Genomic DNA, 18,490 nt, shown 5'->3' on the forward strand with positions numbered 1-18,490 from the left:
GAGCCTTGCGTATTTTAAATTTTACCTCTTTCGGACTTGTATGTATTAATTTCATGTTGCACAGCCAGGCTTTGGCTCGTTTAAGGTTTTTATCAAAATTTATAACAATTTAAAAACGTATATAAATTAATTAATAAATAAATAACGAGCCGAGCCCGAGCTTGCAAAACTACTCACGAGCTGAGCTTAAACTTTAAAAAAAGCCCGAAACAAGTCGAGTTTAAACTCGAACTCGGCTCGTTTACACCCCTATTCTTAACAAGTAAGATACAAGACTTTCATGTTCTTTTTTAAAAAATATATATATATATATTTTGACTAGTGAGAGAGAGAAGGTAACTTGTTAAAAATGAAGTGGGCCCCATTTTGATGATGGGTTGATTCAATACCTATTCCTAAAAGGCTAAACTCTCATATTCAATATGATCAACTTTTACAAACTTTTACAATCACATAAACATTGAATAATATTAATAATAATAATGAAGATGATGAATATGAAGATGAACACCAAGAAGTCTTTTAGAAGTTTATCTGAAACAATCCATTCTTTGTTGGGATTCAAGACTGAAACTAATGCCACATGGGCTAACACTGTGTGTGACATAATCAAAAGCTTGCCATCAACTGCTGACTATGATCATCATCATGATCATGATCTTGATGAACTTGTCATTTCAAATATTCAAGGTAAAGATTTTTTTTTAACCGGTTTGTTTTTCGTGTTAATATAATATACGGCCCATTGTACCACCAATATTGTCTGCTTTGCCCGTGACGAGCTTTTCAAATATTCATGGTAAAGATTATTTTAACCGGTCTGTTTTTCGTGTTAATGTAACATCCGACTACGAGAATCAACATGATGATGATCTTGATGAACTTCTTATTTCAAATATTCATGGTAAATATTTTTTTAACCGGTATATTTTTCGTGATAATGTAACATCCGGCCCCTCGTACCACCAATATTGTCTAAACTTTTCAGATATTCATGGTAAAGATTATTTTAACCTAACCGGACTGTTTTTCGTGTTAATATAACATTCGGCTACTCGTACCACCAATATTGTCCATTTTGCCCACGAGCAGCTCACGGATTTGCTTTCCGGGAGGTCACCCCCATCCTAGTATTACTTCCGCCTGAGCACGCTTAATAGTGGAGTTCTCTCGTTTACTAGAATTTGGCCAAAAACAAGTTGGTGATTAAAAGGCGGGACATTTACTTATGAACCAAGAATCTCTTCTGTCCACGGTCAATGTGGGATTCGCCTAGGATGTTATGGTTAAAGTTTTAAAAAAGTTATCTTTATGTTGTGGAATTGACTAATTCGGTTTCTTGATTGTTGACAGGTGAACTTGCCACCTTGAATCAAGAAGTTTGTAGATTAAATGCACAAAGAAGGCAAGTTCTAAATCAGTTTCTGCAACTGAAAGGTAATTAAATGATTTAAATTTATAAAGCCCGTTTTAATAAAAAAATATAAAACGGGCCTGTTCGGTTGCATTTTATCTTAAACGGGTCAAACCAACATTTAGCTAAATTGGAATTATAAAAAAATTATGATCAACACATAACACATTAAATAACTATAAAAATGAGCAATAATTAAATAGTTAAATGATTTAAATCTACGAAGCCCGTTTTAATAAAAAATGTAAAACGGGCCCGTTTGGTTTTATATTTTATCTTAAATGGGTCAAATGGGTTAAACCAACATTTAGCTAAAAGGGAAACGGGTCAAAGGGGTTGAGAGTTGCCAAATTTTATTTTTAATTTTTTTAGAAATAGAAAACATTTTTTTACGAGCCAACCCCGACTCATACTAAAATGACCCGTTTCAACTCGACTCATTTTGATCTTGTTACATTTAACAAAGATGCTTGATCTAGGTGCTAATATAAATTTCAACCTTATTAACATTTTCAGGAAATATTGGTGTATTTTGTCGAATCAGGCCCGCATTAAATGGCGAGACGTTTAGCCATCAAAGGCCCGTTGTTCCTCTAGATTCAAGTGGCATTGTCATAAATTTTGCCGAAAGTTATACAATTTTGACATGGTTTTACACCCTGGTTCAACACAAGGTGATTTACTTATCATGTCCATATGGTAAACTAGACGGGTTGGGTAACGGGTCAAAACCATTTCGGGTCAAAAGGGGCACTTTATTTTTCTTCCTTTTTAGTTAAAATTCCCAGTTTTACCCTTGTGACCCGCTAGGGATTAATTATAACCTGAATTAGCATATTCATATGTAAATGGGTCAAAACTGTCACCTCTAGTTTTTTTGTGAACTCACCCTTCTATCTAGTCCTGTAAACGAACCGAACGAACACGAACAAGACATGTTCGTATAACTTTAACCAAACAAACGATCGAGCACAAACAGTTAAGCGGGCGAGTTTCTTGTTCGTGTTCATTCGTTAGGAAAATGAGCATGTTCTTGTTCGTTTGTGTTCATTCGTTAGTAGTATAAACGAACGGTTCACTAACATTAAAGCACACAAAAAAACGAATATATCATAAACTAGATGAACAAGCATTAATACGTTGAACCTAAAATTTAATAAAACTTGACTAAATTGTAACTAGTGATACTTTAACTTCATAAAAGCATAATAAATTGTAACGGGCCATAAAAGTATTCATGAATACGTAAATAAACGGATATAAATGAACATACACAACTGAGACATGTGTTCATGTTCGTTTACAAGTCCTATTTCTATCCACACAATAAAAAGCTAACAGATAAATTATCATGATCTTAAACTGTCAGATGAAGTATTTTCAGAAATCGAACCCGTTATTAAATCCGCTTTGGACGGATATAATGTCTGCATATTAGCATACGGGCAAACGGGCACAGGCAAAACTTTCACTATGGTAACTACTTTTTTTTTTAGTAAACATATTCTACTTCTACTCATCTTATTATTTTTGTACAAAAAAAATTACATTTATAGGAAGGAAATCCAGATTGTCCCGGTGTAGTGCCGCGAACAATCGAAGCATTATTCAAACAAGCTGCAGATAGCAACCATACATATCTTTTTAGTTTCAGCATGCTTGAAATATACCTTGGTCAACTCAAAGATTTACTCATACCTCATGCAAGAAAAACAACTGATCCTATGCCACCATGGTGAGTTTAATATTCTATAAAATGTCAAAAAAATTATATAAATTTATCACATTTCTTGCTAGGGGTGAGCAGAAAACCGATTAACCGAACTGAAACCAAATTAACCAAAATAACTGAACCATACAAAAAACAGACGGTTTGGTTTTGTATTTTCTGAAAACCAAAAAAACCTAACTGAACCGAAAAAACCACAAAATTGTTTTATTTTTAAATGTTTGTTATTTACTTTATGAATTATAATTTTATTTTTGATTGTTAAGTAATGCAAAAGAAATTAACAAAGGGTGTAGCCCAAAATATTTAGATCCAAATATGTAATGATATATAAATCTTTAACTAACAAATTCGTTATTTTCGGACATTTTTTTGGCGCAAAAATTTCAAGCCCAAATGACAACCAAAAAAATAAAAACCGAACCCGTTGTGAAAACTGAAAACCATAAAAACAGAAAGTGGACGGTTTCAAAAACAGAAATTTCGGTTTTTGGTTCGCTTTTAGTCCAAAACCGGCCTTTATCGGTTGCAGATACCAACAATTATGTAAACTTGAAATTTTTTATGCATGCAGTCTTTCCATCCAAACAGATCCTAATGGTGGGATTGTGATTGATAATCTTGTAAGCATCCAAGTCAGCAACTTTAATCATGCAATAAGTCTTTATAGACTTGGAAGTCAACTCAGGTCAACTGCTTCAACAAATTCCAGCAAAGTTTCAAGTAGATCACATTGGTATACCTTTTTTTTTGTGAAATAAGAGCAACAAAATTATTACTATGATGACATAAACAAAATGTTTTTATTCTTTTTGTTATTATTCGCAGCATGATTCGCATGTCAATGACTTGATTTGGGAGGAAGCGAGCGCGTTTTGAAGACAAAAGCATGGGGAAGAAGATTTGAAGAAGGAAAAGCTATTAATCTTTCGCTTTCGGCTCTTGGTGATGTCATCAATGCCCTCCAAAGGAAGAATAGTCACATACCTTACAGGTAACTTATAAGGTACTTTTAAGTAAACATCAAATACATATAGGTATCGGTTAGACCATTTATTTATGAATGGGTTGATTCAGGTTATGTTTTATCTTTAACGGGCCAAACAAATAAATCGTAAGGGTCAAGATCAGTTTTAATGCTCAAAAGATAAAATATTTTATATTTTTTTAGAACAAACTAAAGTTGTTATAGAATTTATTTATTTTTAACATTTAATTTCACACACTTAACTTTTTTTTAAAATTTCGGACAAAACGCTAACCGTTGAAGTGACATATTCTTGTGTTTTACAGGAACAGCAAGCTGACACAAGTGCTTAAAGATTCATTAGGTAATTACACTAAGTGCTAAAAAAAATCTTATGCTCAGTAGATTTTGACTTTTGAGTTGAGTCAAAAGCTTGATTTTGACTTATGTGACTTATGGGTTGAGTGAAAATTGTGATTTTGACTTTTGGGTTGAGTCAAAATATTGGTTTTGACTTTTGGGTTGAGCTAAAAGCTTGATTTTGACTCCTGGGTTGAGTCAAAATCTTGGTTTTGACTTTTTGAATTCAGTCAAAAGCTTGTTTCTTGATCTTGTTATTTCCAGGAGAGGATTCCAAAACACTGATGCTTGTTCATGTCAGCCCAAAAGAAGAAGATTTATGCGAGACCGTATGCTCTCTAAATTTTGCATTACGCTTGAGAAGCATCCACTTGGGGAAGACTGAACCGAATGTGAGTTGACCAAACCTTAAGCTTCTAATTGCTTCATTTATATGAACGAGTAAACGGGCCGAGTCATATATGTATACTTAAAAAAGTGTTTTACAAGTCAAGAAAATTAGTCAAATGGGCTGAATCGGAATCAAATATGTATAGTTTAAATGAAAAACAAAATAGTGTTTTACCAGTCAAGCAAACCGGTCAAACGTGTCGAATCAAAATGTATACTTTAAAAGTGTTTTATGAGTCAAGCAAACTGGTCAAACGGGCTGAATCAAATATCTATACGTAACGAGTTTAAGACAGAGAGAAAAAAAGTGTTTTGAGAGTCTAGCAAACAGGTCAAACGAGCGAACCAAATTTACGTATAGTTTAAAAAAATAGAGAAAAATGTCTACGGGTCAACCCGAATGGCCCGTTTGGACTCATTCAACCATTTTAACCCGTTAACGCTCTTAACTGAAATTTTGAAAACAGGAAGCAAGAGTATTGAGGGAAGAAGCAATGACTAACCTGCAACACGAAATGCAAGAGATCGAAAACAACCGCGACAGATTCATAAAACAAATCAAGAAACTGAACCAAAAACTTGACTCACTAACAAAAACACCAACAGACTCAACCGAAAAACTAGACGGGCTACTATCACCACCATCCTCATCCTCATATTCAAAACCCCCTCAACATGCACCCGAAAACACCAAAACACACCAATCATCAAAGATTCCAAGATTCATGAAACCGACAATATGCAGCACACGAAAATCAGGAATAACGAGTAATCAAAACTTATACAAAAAAGACATCAGGCCTGCGAGAAGAAAGCAGTTACCGTTAACTCGTGCAGAATCTGTTAGCTTTCCGTTGAAGAATATGTCAACGAGCTATTCGGGCAGCAGTGTCTCAGGAACAAGCTGTTTGGTTGGTTTGAATGAGCTACACTCGGGATTCGATGATGACATGGAGTTTAGCTCAGTAAATGAGTCAGAAGCTAACTACCGGGTCAGTTGCATGAGAACAAACGGGTCGTTTCAAACCCGACCCGTGTAAAGAAAAGTAAACAAAAGGAACAGAAATGTATATCAACGGTCACTTCAACCGCGAGTATAAAATCAGTTACTGTTGTTGATGACTCATCAACCGAATGTGACATTTTTTGTCGTAGTATAAATGATACATGTGATCAGAATGATAATGATATTGAAGTCGGTTGGACAGTTATATCACAAGTGTTGAAACAAGAAGCAAAACGGGATTTAGAGACCCGTGAGCAGGAAGACGACTTGCCTGCAAAGTTTTCGTATACTGATAAAGTTATTCTCGAGGATTTGACAAATCACTCGTCCCACACGCGTGAAAATGCAGAAGTCAAAGGTAAAAACGTACGTGTTTGTAAAAGTAAATGGGCTAGATAACGGGTCAAAACGAATAAACGTACACAAGCACTTTTAGATGATAGTTTTTACATTTTTTTGGAGATTTTATGCATGAAAAACATATTTCTAACCCGTTTGACCGGTTAGGTATGAAACATATCAAAATCGACCCGTTTACTGAAAAGTGATGTTTGTCAAAGTAAAAATTAACGGGCTAGTTAACGGGTCAAAACAAGTCATTTTTCGTTTCATGTGAAAACAAAGGTGTTAGGTTGACCCGAACATTTTTTGTTAAGTTTTCGTAAATATTTTGGAGACTTTGCACATAAAAAAAAATACATTTCTAACCCATGTTACCGGCTAGATTCGAAACATATCCAAATTGACCCGTTAACTAAAAATAGTCATCATCATCATCATCATCATCATCGTACTCAGTATATCCCACCAATAGCAAAGCTATGGTAGGGTCTGAGGAGGGTAAGATGTAGGCAGCCTTACCTCTACCCCATAGGGATAGTAGTTAACTAAAAATAGTGTTTTGTCAAAATAAAAGAGTCAGATAACGGGTCAAAACGAATACGTTTTAATGCAAATAAAAACAGAGGTGTTACATTGACATGAACACTTTTTTACTAAAAATTTAGAAACTTTTTAAACATATTTCGGATATTTATGCACGAAAAATAGATTTGTGAATTCTGACCCGTTTGACGGGTTAGATAAAAAAACATGATCTGAAACAACCCGTTTATCGAAACCGATGCCGCTAATGAAAACTAAATGATTTTATGCATCTTGGCAGGTTACTCTTATAGCCTAAAAGAAACTATTGTGGTAATGTACAATATTGTCCTTCTAGGATTGGGATTTAAAAGCTTGGGCTTTGATCATGATTTCTTCCAAGCTTTAATAATTTAATGGTAACAAAACTACATGTTGTAATTATATGTAAGATATCATACATCAACAAGTAATATGTATGTATATTTATAAATATATGTTGTTATTTATATGTAGATTCAAGCTATATATAAAAGATGCTCAAATGTCACATTTTGTAGATTTTTTTAACTTTATTTGGCACTAATTATGCATAAAAAATGATGCTTAAAAATTGTTTTGTTCAACACTTTTCATAATTATGTTTATTGATTTCATAATGTTAGTAGACAACTTTATCATGACACATGCTTAGGTGTCATGGTGTGTATGAAACCGAAATAACCGAACAGTGTATGGATAACTGACGTAACTAAGCAGAAATGACCAAACTCAATTAGTTTATGTAAGCAAGTAGATATGAATATACGGTAAAGACATAAACAATGATCTTTGATGTTCGAAATGTAAGTGAGGTAATTGTATTATTAGACTGAATATATTAGATAAGATTTATCGTAATTATATTTAGTTTATAATTTACAATTATTTTTATCGTACTTGTATATTATTATTATTATTTTTTATTACATAATGCTAATATTTCTATTATTCTGCAATTGCACTCGAGGGACTCGCAAATCGATTACTGATATGGTATTCACTTGTTAAAAAAATATAACAAAATCAAAATTATACAATCAAATTCATAATACATTTACTAATTTATTTCATCATTTATCAAGTTTAAAGTTACAAAAAATATTAATGAAAATAAATTATTATAAATCTATATAAAAAAAGTATAGAAAATGAATTTATAAAAAATCCGGAAAGACATGAAACTATCGAAGAACATGTTTGTAGTCACGATTTCAATGACGTTAGCAAGTACGTCATTCCATATTTTTAAAATTTTTAATTATTTTTATATTATATTTATATATATTTTTGGACTAGTCAATGGTCATCCTAGTTTCTCGGATAGTTGGAAAAAAACAACTGTTTCGAGTTGCTGCGTCTCAACTACTATAGTACTATGTTCCAGTTCAAAATCATCGCCTGTTTGGTCTACCCATGTTACATTGTCTGCATACGATGTACATGTTACATTACTAACGTTTGAATCTACTTCTTTTTTAATATTTATTATGATAATTAAATTAAACTTTTAATAAGAATGTGGTTAGAGCATTCACATCCCCAGTCTAGAATCTGTTCCTGGTAAAAAATATAGTGAAATTGCATTCTCTATTCTTTCCCAGACTCCGCTACTAAGAAATCAGATTTTCACTTAAATTACCGTATTTACGTAGGTGAAATTGTGAAAATAGGGTAAGAGATTGGATTTATCCTGACGAGAGCAAATGTAAAAGTATAGTTTATAATGCTACAACATCATCCCGACTCTGTACTCTATGATTCAACTAAAAATCACATTTTTCCTAAATATGTTTCTCATTTTTTAATGCATCTAAGTGCATTAACAATGGTACCCCATCTCACCCATATAATAATACATATTTTTACATTAACGACTTAATGGTCTGGTGGTATAGTGTCCCACCTCTTAAAATATAGATGGGTGGGGTTCAAATCCCTATAAGTGCAAAATTAGGGGCATTTTTAGATCGAAAATACTAAGATAAGTTTTTTTTATCAAGAAAATAATCTATCGATAATAATTTATTATTAAGGTTAATAAATCTACTAGTAGTCAGAGCATATGCAATAGAGGCCTTTTAATCTAAAGACGTTTGGTTGATATCACGTTAGATCAACAACCTTCCTTAAACAAGGAAAAAAAGTTATTTCTTATGAAGATAATAGAAAAATGTAGAAGAAATCAATGACTTTATAAAAATATAAATTTTTTTATCAGGTTTTTTTTAAAGATCAATATTCATTAAAAGAAAAAAAAGGCAACTAACAAGTCACGAGAAGCCTAAACATACAAGAATACAAACACAAACCTAAACACCATAAAGAAAAAGTAACGATAAAAATTACGAAAGAAAATTGACAAAGTTAAACACACATCATCCTTCCAATGCAGGCTCAAGCTTCGACACCCATGTTTAACCCAAAGGAAGGAAGTTGATTTGATGTCATTTATTATTTTGTCCACCGACAACGGTTTATTATTGAAAGTCCTGCTTTTTTATTAGATGAAGTGAAGTGTGAAAAGTTCCTAATCCACATTTGTTGAATATTTTTAATAGTGAAGTGCATGCATGGTGATAAAAATATTATTTTGGGGCCACCAAATTAATTAGTAATTCTTAATATTATCCATTTACCAATAATCGAGTCAAAGTTGGTAAGTTTTCTTGATAAAAGAAATAAAGTATAATCGGTCAAAAAAACCCAATAGTCATATACAATTATTTGAATCATATAAATACTCTAATGGTGAATTATTTTTTTCGCTACATTATTTAGTCATAAAGAATTAAAAAAATGAACAAAACTCTATTCAACACCAATATTATCCTTCTGATAATCAGTAAAGTTGTTGCGCGATCTCATCTTCGAGTCGTTCCTCATACCCTCTAACTTTAGGAATGACCGGCTTTCTCTAGTAATCGGAGAGAAAACGTTTTGACTGTTAGGCCTCGACAACGAACAATACATTGAAAACATGTGATTCGTGCATGGATTAGAGCAGATGATTTATATATAGTTAACTACACAATTGTTTATTTAATTTCTAACACTAAAAGCCGTTTAAATTATAACTTAATTTATTTAAATGCCCTTTAAATAACTAATTTATTTAAATAGTAAAGGTTTTCGTTCATTTTAAATTTTTTAAATTGAAACCGAACCAAGTTAACTTTATCTTCATGTTAATCTCTTGTTCATTTATTCGATCAATTTAATCTGTATAGAGTAATCTTGTTCTCAAGGATAGCTCGATGGTGAAGTGGCATGCTCCCTAACCAAGTTGTTATGAGTTAAAATTATGTAGAACGTTTGTATGATGATTTTAGAAGCGTAGTAGAGAGTACGTGTAGTCTGTAAAAAAAAAAAACCGTTAAATTAAATAACACAAACAAACCAAAGACCGAACTAGTACTCAGTCATGTAAAATTGATTGTGGCTCAATGGTAGAGCACTCACTTTACAAGTGAGAGGTAGGAGGTTCAAACCTCACTATCACCAATTTATATGGGAGATATGAGGGATGACCCTGGCTTTCCAGGGTTCGAGTCCTGATCTCACCCGGTTTTACTGGCTCCTCGTTGTCGTGCCATTTGGCGGGCGTGAGGGTCGGGTTTTATCCGGTGAATCCCTCAATAGGTGGACCGCTAGGGGCTCCGTCCGTCCGGACTAGTGGCCGACTCGGGCTACCTTTAGTCAATGGAAGCCGCGTACGAAATACCTGGCGTTACTTAATTGGTAGTTAAAAAAAAAAGTAATCAGTCATGTACTCATGTATGTTTAATAGGTTCAATGAATGAGGACAATGATGATGTTTGCATGTGGTGGGCGCTGACCAATTAATCTTGCATGATTTGTTTGAATAAAAATAGTAATTAAACATATTAAAGATCCTAAAATTAAGCTAATTCTTCTTCATCCTCTTGTTTATTTTTAATAAATATTTATTTCTTCCGTTAAAAACAATTACGATTTTGTCCCTTTGGTGAAATTCTCGTTTTATTATTTGTTTTTATTAGTCTCAACAAAACTAAGTTGTTCTTCTGGTCTAATAACACGAGGATAGTTAAGATTTAAGATTTTAAGGTCTTTGCAGGTTTGAAAACCGACTCGATAGAGTTTTGTTTTTTGTTTTTTTTTTCATAACGATAGGATGCCTAAAAGTATTACCGAGTGAATTAAGCCTAGAGCGTACTAAAACCAGTGGCGGAGGTACGGCTATGTGACCGGGTTCGCCTCTCAGATTTATATATAACCTATGTTATTGTATTAACAAGCGAACCCATTGTTTTTTGGCGAACGAACCCATATATCATTTTAGAAGAATATTGTTATAAAAAAATTTAATGATCCTTTTTCCGGCCGGCAACAAGTTAAGAAGAAAGAAGACGATGTTCCTAGAAGATAAAAAAGAGGTTAATACAATAACAACTAATTATTTAGTTAGTGGTTTAGTGGGGTCTATTTTAAAATAATTCTCCGAACCTATCAAAACCTATATATACGTTTTATTATTAATCAATTTCCTTTTTATTCTCTCTAAAACTGAGTGCATATATAATAGTTGACCGTTAAATATTCTTACAATATTTAACATTTTTTATAATAATGTTTTATCATATTCGTAAACTTGAAATGAAATATGTGAACTAAAGTATTTTTAAATATTACTATATTTTATATTATTTTATAATTATTTTGTACAACCTTTTCTATTAACATACAAAAATATATATATAACATTTTTTATTACATCTTCTGAGTTCTGAAAGTTGCCCTTTAGTCTTCGCCCATACCACTTCTATAGTTTCCATCAATTCTCCCAGACTCTCGCGACCAGCTTGACGACAACCCTCTTTTTTAATTAAAATAACTTGGTATTTTATTAAATATTGACTATAAACTTCTATTATAATAATGATATTGCATTTATTTATGTGATCCGACCAACTCATCTATACCCGAAAACTTTGATGCCGGATAGTTACTAAAGCCAAGCATCGAAAAATTCCGAACCCACATGGAAAATTTTCTGGCTCCGCCACGGACTAAAACCATTTGCCTTTGCTATTATACATATTCAAGCACCCTTAGAAAACGATAACAAAAAAAATGTGTTTTTAATTAGCTCATGCATGTTAGTGATTCTAATGAAGGAAGAGTCATTAAGTTGACTACTCTCAAGTCTCAACCTAAAAGTATTATTTTGTGAATGAATACTCTCAAGTCTCAACTATGAGTGTAATTTTCAAAACTAAAAAGTAAATTTTTGACTTATACAACAGTTCAATCCAAAGTTTTTTTTTGTTTAGTCTGGTTTTCAATTATGTTAATTCCATTCCAGTTCACTGGCTCCATTATTTTTTAACAAAACTGATAAACGACAACAGTAATCTCGGACATACATATTTGTTAAAATTGTGTGTGTGTGTTGGGGGGAGGAGGGGGGGTATCTTCTAAAAAAATTAGCATTTTGTGTACGTGAAAATTTCGATCGACCCCCTAAAAGTTAATGTTAAGCCTTGATGGGTTGCCCCTAAAAATATAATTTTCGAATCCACCGCCAACGAGAATTAACTTAAAAAATGAAAATAGATTATGAAAGTGACTAAATTATAAACATTATCCTAGTAGCTTCATCCTCAACATCTTTACGTGTGTAGCAAGTTGAATTTTCCACTAATTTCATAATTTTCCTAATAATAACTTGTCAAAAAATTAAAATTTTAAAATAATTCAAATATACTCTTTTAATATTTTTCACGTGCAGTTTCAATGAACCTTCTCATGTGGGCCCCACACATAAAACTGGGGTATATATAAGGCTGAGGGGTGTGGGGCTTTAATGGGGGTTTTAGTGGAGGCTCCAACCAATAATATTATGACGTGTGGCAGAGAGAGAAACTGGATAAGGGGGTTGTTGGAGCCCTGGCCCCTGGTGTGGAGGGGCTCCAGCGAAAATTTTTATTTTTATTTTTTTATAAATATATTCAAACAACGTATTATTAAAAAAACTCATAAATTATTAAAAAAACACACATTAATAAAAAAAACACATTAATATCTAAAATTCAAATTACAAAAAAAAACATACTAAAAATTAAACAAACAATAATACTTAATAATAACACTAATCTAATACAAGACGAGTACCACGACATTTTTTTTGTGTTAGTTTTGAGAGGATTTTAGGAGGAAAGGTCTATAATTGTGAAATGAAGTATATTTTATAAAGGTATATATTTATAGTTTAAGAAAATATTTTTTTTTAATTTAATATGAGCTCAACGGCTCTTTTCCGTAAACCCATATAGAAAATATATTTTTTTTGTTTTTTTCGGCTCCCAACGGTCCAAAATACCTCAAAAGGTGTGCTCCTCTCTCTCTTCTCCCGCTAACCAGCTCACGCCTGCATTGTTTTTCGCGTTAGCGCCCCGTTAGCGCCCCGGTGGTGTGGTGTTAGCGCGGGGGGGGCGCGAGCGGAGGGGCTCTAGCGCCCCCGTTGAAGCCCCACACCCCTCAGCCTAACCCAAGTCACCCATCTCCTCATATTATAAAACATTCAAGTTCAAGTCAATTTTGGTTCAAATAATAATATACAACATGAGATCACCATCAAAACGTGTTACAAGAATGTTAGAGATGCTGGATCTGAGTTGAACTTGCCTCCCGGATTCCGGTTTCACCCGACCGACGAGGAGCTCGTCGTTCATTACCTCTCTAGGAAATCTGGACCCATGTCAGGATTCTCAGTGGCCCCACACCGCCACCTATTATTGCTGACGTGGATCTCTATAAACATGACCCGTGGGAGCTTCCTGGTACGTCTTCTTAAATAATTTACGGTTCAGTTTGGCTCAGCTTTGCCGTTTTGGGCTGAAACCAAAACTTCGATTTTTTATTTTCTTAAAATTGTTTGATTAATTAATAACTAAAATATTTGAGTTGCATATTTATTATAAATAACACAAAATAAAAAATGAAAATCTATAAACTCTAAATTTTGTTCGGTTTTGTATTTCGGTTTTTATTTCATGCAAAACAGAAACAAAACCGTAAGTTTGGTTTTTACAAAAATATAAACTTAAACCGTCGGTTTTAGTTTCGGTTTTATTTTTTTCTGTTTCATGCACTAAATTTCAACCTAATTTATGCAGAAATGGCTTTGTTTGGAACAAAGGAATGGTACTTTTTCACACCAAGAGATAGGAAATACCCGAACGGGTCAAGACCAAACCGGGTCACAGGAAACGGGTATTGGAAAGCAACCGGAGTGGATAAACCCATTAAGTCCAAAACCGACACAAATGCAACTATCGGGATCAAGAAAGCATTAGTTTTTTACGTGGGTAACGGGCTTAAAGGGATTAAGACCAACTGGATCATGCATGAATATAGACTCGCTGACTCTAAGGTGAGTTTAATATTTTTAATAATTTTAATATTATTTAATTATTATTTAATATTTTTATAAATAACAACTTTTTTTTAACGACAAGCTACACTACTTCCAAATTTCTAAACTGAATGTTACATTTTTAATAATTGCAGTTGGATGATTGGGTTTTATGTCGTCTATACAACAAGAAGAATAATCCCAAGGAGGCGATGATCATACCCGAAGATAACAACATTCATCGTCTTCATCCTACATCACCGTTACATAAAGATAATAGCTCTAGTAACAATAGTGACAGTTTTGATTCGTTTGAACATTCGGACAGCGAGTTTGGTGGTGACATCATGTTTTCAGGTGACTTGCGGTTTGAATATTCGACCAAACTCGAAGATGCGACTAGCGAGGGAAACAATGTAGGATTAATGATGCAGCAAGGGGATGTTGATGATGGGAATGAGTGGTTGGATAGTTTGAGTTTGGAAGATTTGCACCATTGTTTGGAACAAATGCCTCCTGATAATATTAATAATAATAACTTCTATAAGACCATGTGTAATGGCTGCGTTGTGGGTGAAAACGCGTGGGTACACCCCCCACCCCCGCGTTATGTTGAAATTTTTTTTTGTGCGTTTTAGATACAACGCGAGAATGGAACACACATCCAAAAAAAATACCGTTGGTCTTGGAGCCGTTGGGGTTTTTAAAAAAAAAAATTAATTAATTATATTTATACTATATAAACAAACCAAACTCATCTTTTTTAACACATTCCTTCCAATCTACCAATTTACACAAATATTTATATCTTTTACACTAATATTTCTACCATCATGTTTCCAAACAACCACCAAAATATTCTCGGTTTCGGTCAATATGCCCGTCAAGCCAACCAAAATCCACAACCGAACCAATCTACCGGCCCGACGCCAACCGTATCAGTCCCGCAAATGTATGACCCGCAAATGGCCGCGTACTTTGCACTTCTACAAAGCTCTATGCCAAATGCGTTGCCCGGTTTCCAAAACCCAATGGACAAACATTTTTGCGGGTTCGGGTTCCCAACCCGCCCCGGAGACCCAACCCGAGGTCGAGTTCGTGCCGGAGACACAACCCGAGGGCGGTTCGAGCCAACGCGGACGTTCGAAAAAACACGCAAAGAAGTCCGCCGGCGAACCTCGGGTTAAAAAGACGGTGATAGCGTGGAGTATCGACGAGTGCGTACTATGTGCTCGTGCTTGGTGCCAAATATCGGAAGATGCCAAATGCGGTAGGTTTTTAAAATGCATATATATGTTTTTAAATTTCTTATAACAAACATTAAACTTGTAATGTTTTTATTTTTTTAGCGAACTATCAAAAAACGGGGGTATTTTGGCACAAAATTATAACTCTGACTACAACCTGTCATAACCCCTGGTAGTGGAGAGTTATGACTACAGCATGTTTTTGTACAAAACCATAACTCTGACTGGGCGCCACGTGACGCATAACCCCTGGTAGTGGAGCTTTATGATTACACATGGTCTAATATGGCAATGATTTATAATTTTAATTCAAATCAACAATATTTATTCTAGTTAAGGTTTTGATTTGTATATTTTTTTATACTAGGAATATAAGTTTTGGGGTAAAAGTGTATAAATAGATATGTAGTTAAAATGCAAGATTTCATTCATGTAAATACTATTGAACTCTTGAAGATGTTCTTTTATCATAACATGTAAAGATTTCTATCAATTATTGAAATTGTAAAAAGTTTTTGGTAATTATACATAGACACTAATTTAGTAGTTTATTTCAGTTTGAGTTGCTATGATTAATTTGGTATAATATTTAATCTAGATTTATATCTTTTTACTGATCCAGTAATCAAGTAATAGGCTGCTTGAATGCTTAGAATGATTTAGACTCTAGTTTAAGAGGATGAGTTCATTTTTGTGATTTGTTAAAAAATAGCATTTGATTTACTAAGTACGCTTGTTATTGCTAAAAGGTAACATGGTTAGACTCGAAAATCGAGTCACCATGGAAGTATGTAGAGAGTTGATAGAACGTAATGATTCAACATTTTTATTTTGTTAGCATTTGTATATCCAATTGCATTTTTAAAATGACATTATATACAAAAATGTTAATGTAGTGTCTAAATGATTCGTTTGTGAGTTACCTAAATTCGGCTTGCTAATAGATTAAATTTCGTTGAGCTTAAGCGAGCTCGAATCCAAGCTTTATACATCGACAATTGTTATAGTTGTGAGTCAAAACTAGTTTGTTACATCTCTTACTACGAGACATTATATATCTTATGTTATATATAAACTTATTTAATTAAAGAAAATAAATAATAACTCGAGTTTTTAAATACTTATTAACAGGACTAACTGACTAAGCCTTGTATACAGTAAATGTTAAACAAACTGAAATTAACTTTAGTCACTTATAAACTCAACTTGTTTACATGTATGTTTTTAGGCTGTGAGTTGTGGGACCGCGTCCCGAACTATTGTTCAAGTTGCATACACATTCATCTTTTTTTGTTAAATATAATACATTTGTTAAAAAATGAGTTAGTTAAAGCCTAAACACTGTCTATATAATAGTAATACGGCCATGAACGTTGTGCATTTTTAAATTTAACCATAACGTATAGCCTTCACGTTTGATTTCGGACCAACAATTAAGGGATATTATTTTATTTTTTTCTAATCAACCATTTGCCATGTGGTCACATGAAACCAATTACATTAACAACTAATGTAGTCAATAATAAAACACAAAAATGCCAAGACTCGAAACCGTTTGTACTGACGATGTTACTTGACGTAAGGGATTACGTCATCATATATTCATGTTCCCAAACTATTTGGGTCCATCGTGGGGTTGAGAACACAGAAAACGTCAGCAGTGGCGTATAATATTCAATATTGTTTAATTATTAAATAACTGGTCAAAATTTTATAATTGAGGTCAAAGTCAAGATACAAAGGAATCTTAATAGTTTTGATACTATTTATTTATCAGAAAAGTCGTTCGCTTCTGATCACTTTCTAATCATTACTTGACGGGACTTTTTAAGCCGTCCACTTTACCTAGTGTTATAAAACCGTCAAGTCCCTAGAGTTATAGATTAGCTTCTGACGTTACGTTTTCAGTAAACCCAAACAGTAATCTTGTAGCTAAATTGGCCCCACAAATTCAAAGAAGGGTCCACACAACTCTTCTTTGTAGTGCCAAAGTACCCACAATCGACCCCTCATTGTCTTTTATTAAATCATGCGTAGTCAAAACTAAGTTTCATCAGACATTTTATGTCATGTGACACCCGATCAGCATTTCAACATTTTGTAAAAATTGGGAGTAATCAAAACTCTCCCTCCAGCGATCATTACACAATTATTACTTTTTTTAACTATTTAATATAAATATACATAAAGATTAAAAAGAAATGATTGGATAAAGTTCCTCAAAACCCCATATCCGGCGTTTTCTCCACAAAGTTCCTCAGCGTAATATCATCCATAATGCCTAGGGGGGCGGTGTTCTCAGGAATTTTTGGACCTAAAGTGTATCTCAAAAACCCCACTACTTATGGTATGAGAATTAAGTGAACTTTTGTAAATCATTTGAAGGATTAATCTTGATAAAGGTTTAAGTTTAAAGAGTTCGAGTTTGAGTTTGAGTCGGTTTAGTTTATTAAATTAAAAATAAGTTTTGGTTATTATTATGAATTTATTTGGTTTCCTAGTTTGGGTCTAATTAGGTTACTTGATAAGCAAGTCATAGTTTTAGTATAAATAGATTGTTTAGGGTCATTGTATTATATGTGGTTTTCGTTCTTTATAATATTGAAAAAGTCGTGAGGAGTTCTCACAAAATATCGGTGTTGTTCGTGTTGCTCGATCCAATTAAGTCCAACACCATTCAATAGGACTACATATATGGCTGTATATACGTAGCACTAATATTATATGTGTAGTACGATTTTATAACCTGTATAAATATATATATATATAGAAATAATTATAAATATATGTAAATAAATTAATAAAATAATTACTAAATGTTATATGGACCGAGCTTGAGCTAAGACAAGCACGGGCTCAGCTCGACTTGTTTATACACACATATATATATATATAGGACTCGGATGTCTTATATAATAACGGTAGAAAATAAAAATTGAAATAAACAATTTTCTTTGTATAAAAGGAGATTGTTACATTTCATAATTGATAGAAACCTATAAATGTTAAGATAATAAAATAATTTCAAATAAGTTCAATAGTATTTACAATTTTAAATGAATACATGAATGTATT

At 33.1% G+C, this 18,490-nt stretch overlaps 2 pseudogenes across 2 annotated transcripts; both read left to right on the plus strand.

Moving 5' to 3' along the window:
- The first annotated feature begins 488 nt into the window (after positions 1 to 488).
- On the plus strand, positions 489 to 7,233 carry LOC143531476 (kinesin-like protein KIN-14T; annotated as a pseudogene). Its single transcript, XR_013135029.1, has 11 exons — positions 489 to 690; positions 1,354 to 1,437; positions 1,931 to 2,088; positions 2,784 to 2,890; positions 2,971 to 3,149; positions 3,718 to 3,879; positions 3,972 to 4,137; positions 4,437 to 4,474; positions 4,735 to 4,862; positions 5,328 to 6,224; positions 7,032 to 7,233. The product of XR_013135029.1 is annotated as a kinesin-like protein KIN-14T (transcript).
- Positions 7,234 to 13,375: 6,142 nt separating this feature from the next.
- LOC143531498 (NAC domain-containing protein 68-like) lies at positions 13,376 to 14,806 on the plus strand (annotated as a pseudogene). The gene is made up of 3 exons (XR_013135031.1): positions 13,376 to 13,593; positions 13,930 to 14,186; positions 14,324 to 14,806. The product of XR_013135031.1 is annotated as an NAC domain-containing protein 68-like (transcript).
- The last annotated feature ends 3,684 nt before the right edge of the window (positions 14,807 to 18,490 follow it).

Source organism: Bidens hawaiensis, unplaced genomic scaffold (genome assembly GCF_021521415.1).
Source record: "Bidens hawaiensis isolate Kalapana, Puna unplaced genomic scaffold, B.hawaiensis_p1.1 tig00009190_1, whole genome shotgun sequence".
Classification (NCBI taxonomy): Eukaryota; Viridiplantae; Streptophyta; class Magnoliopsida; order Asterales; family Asteraceae; genus Bidens; species Bidens hawaiensis.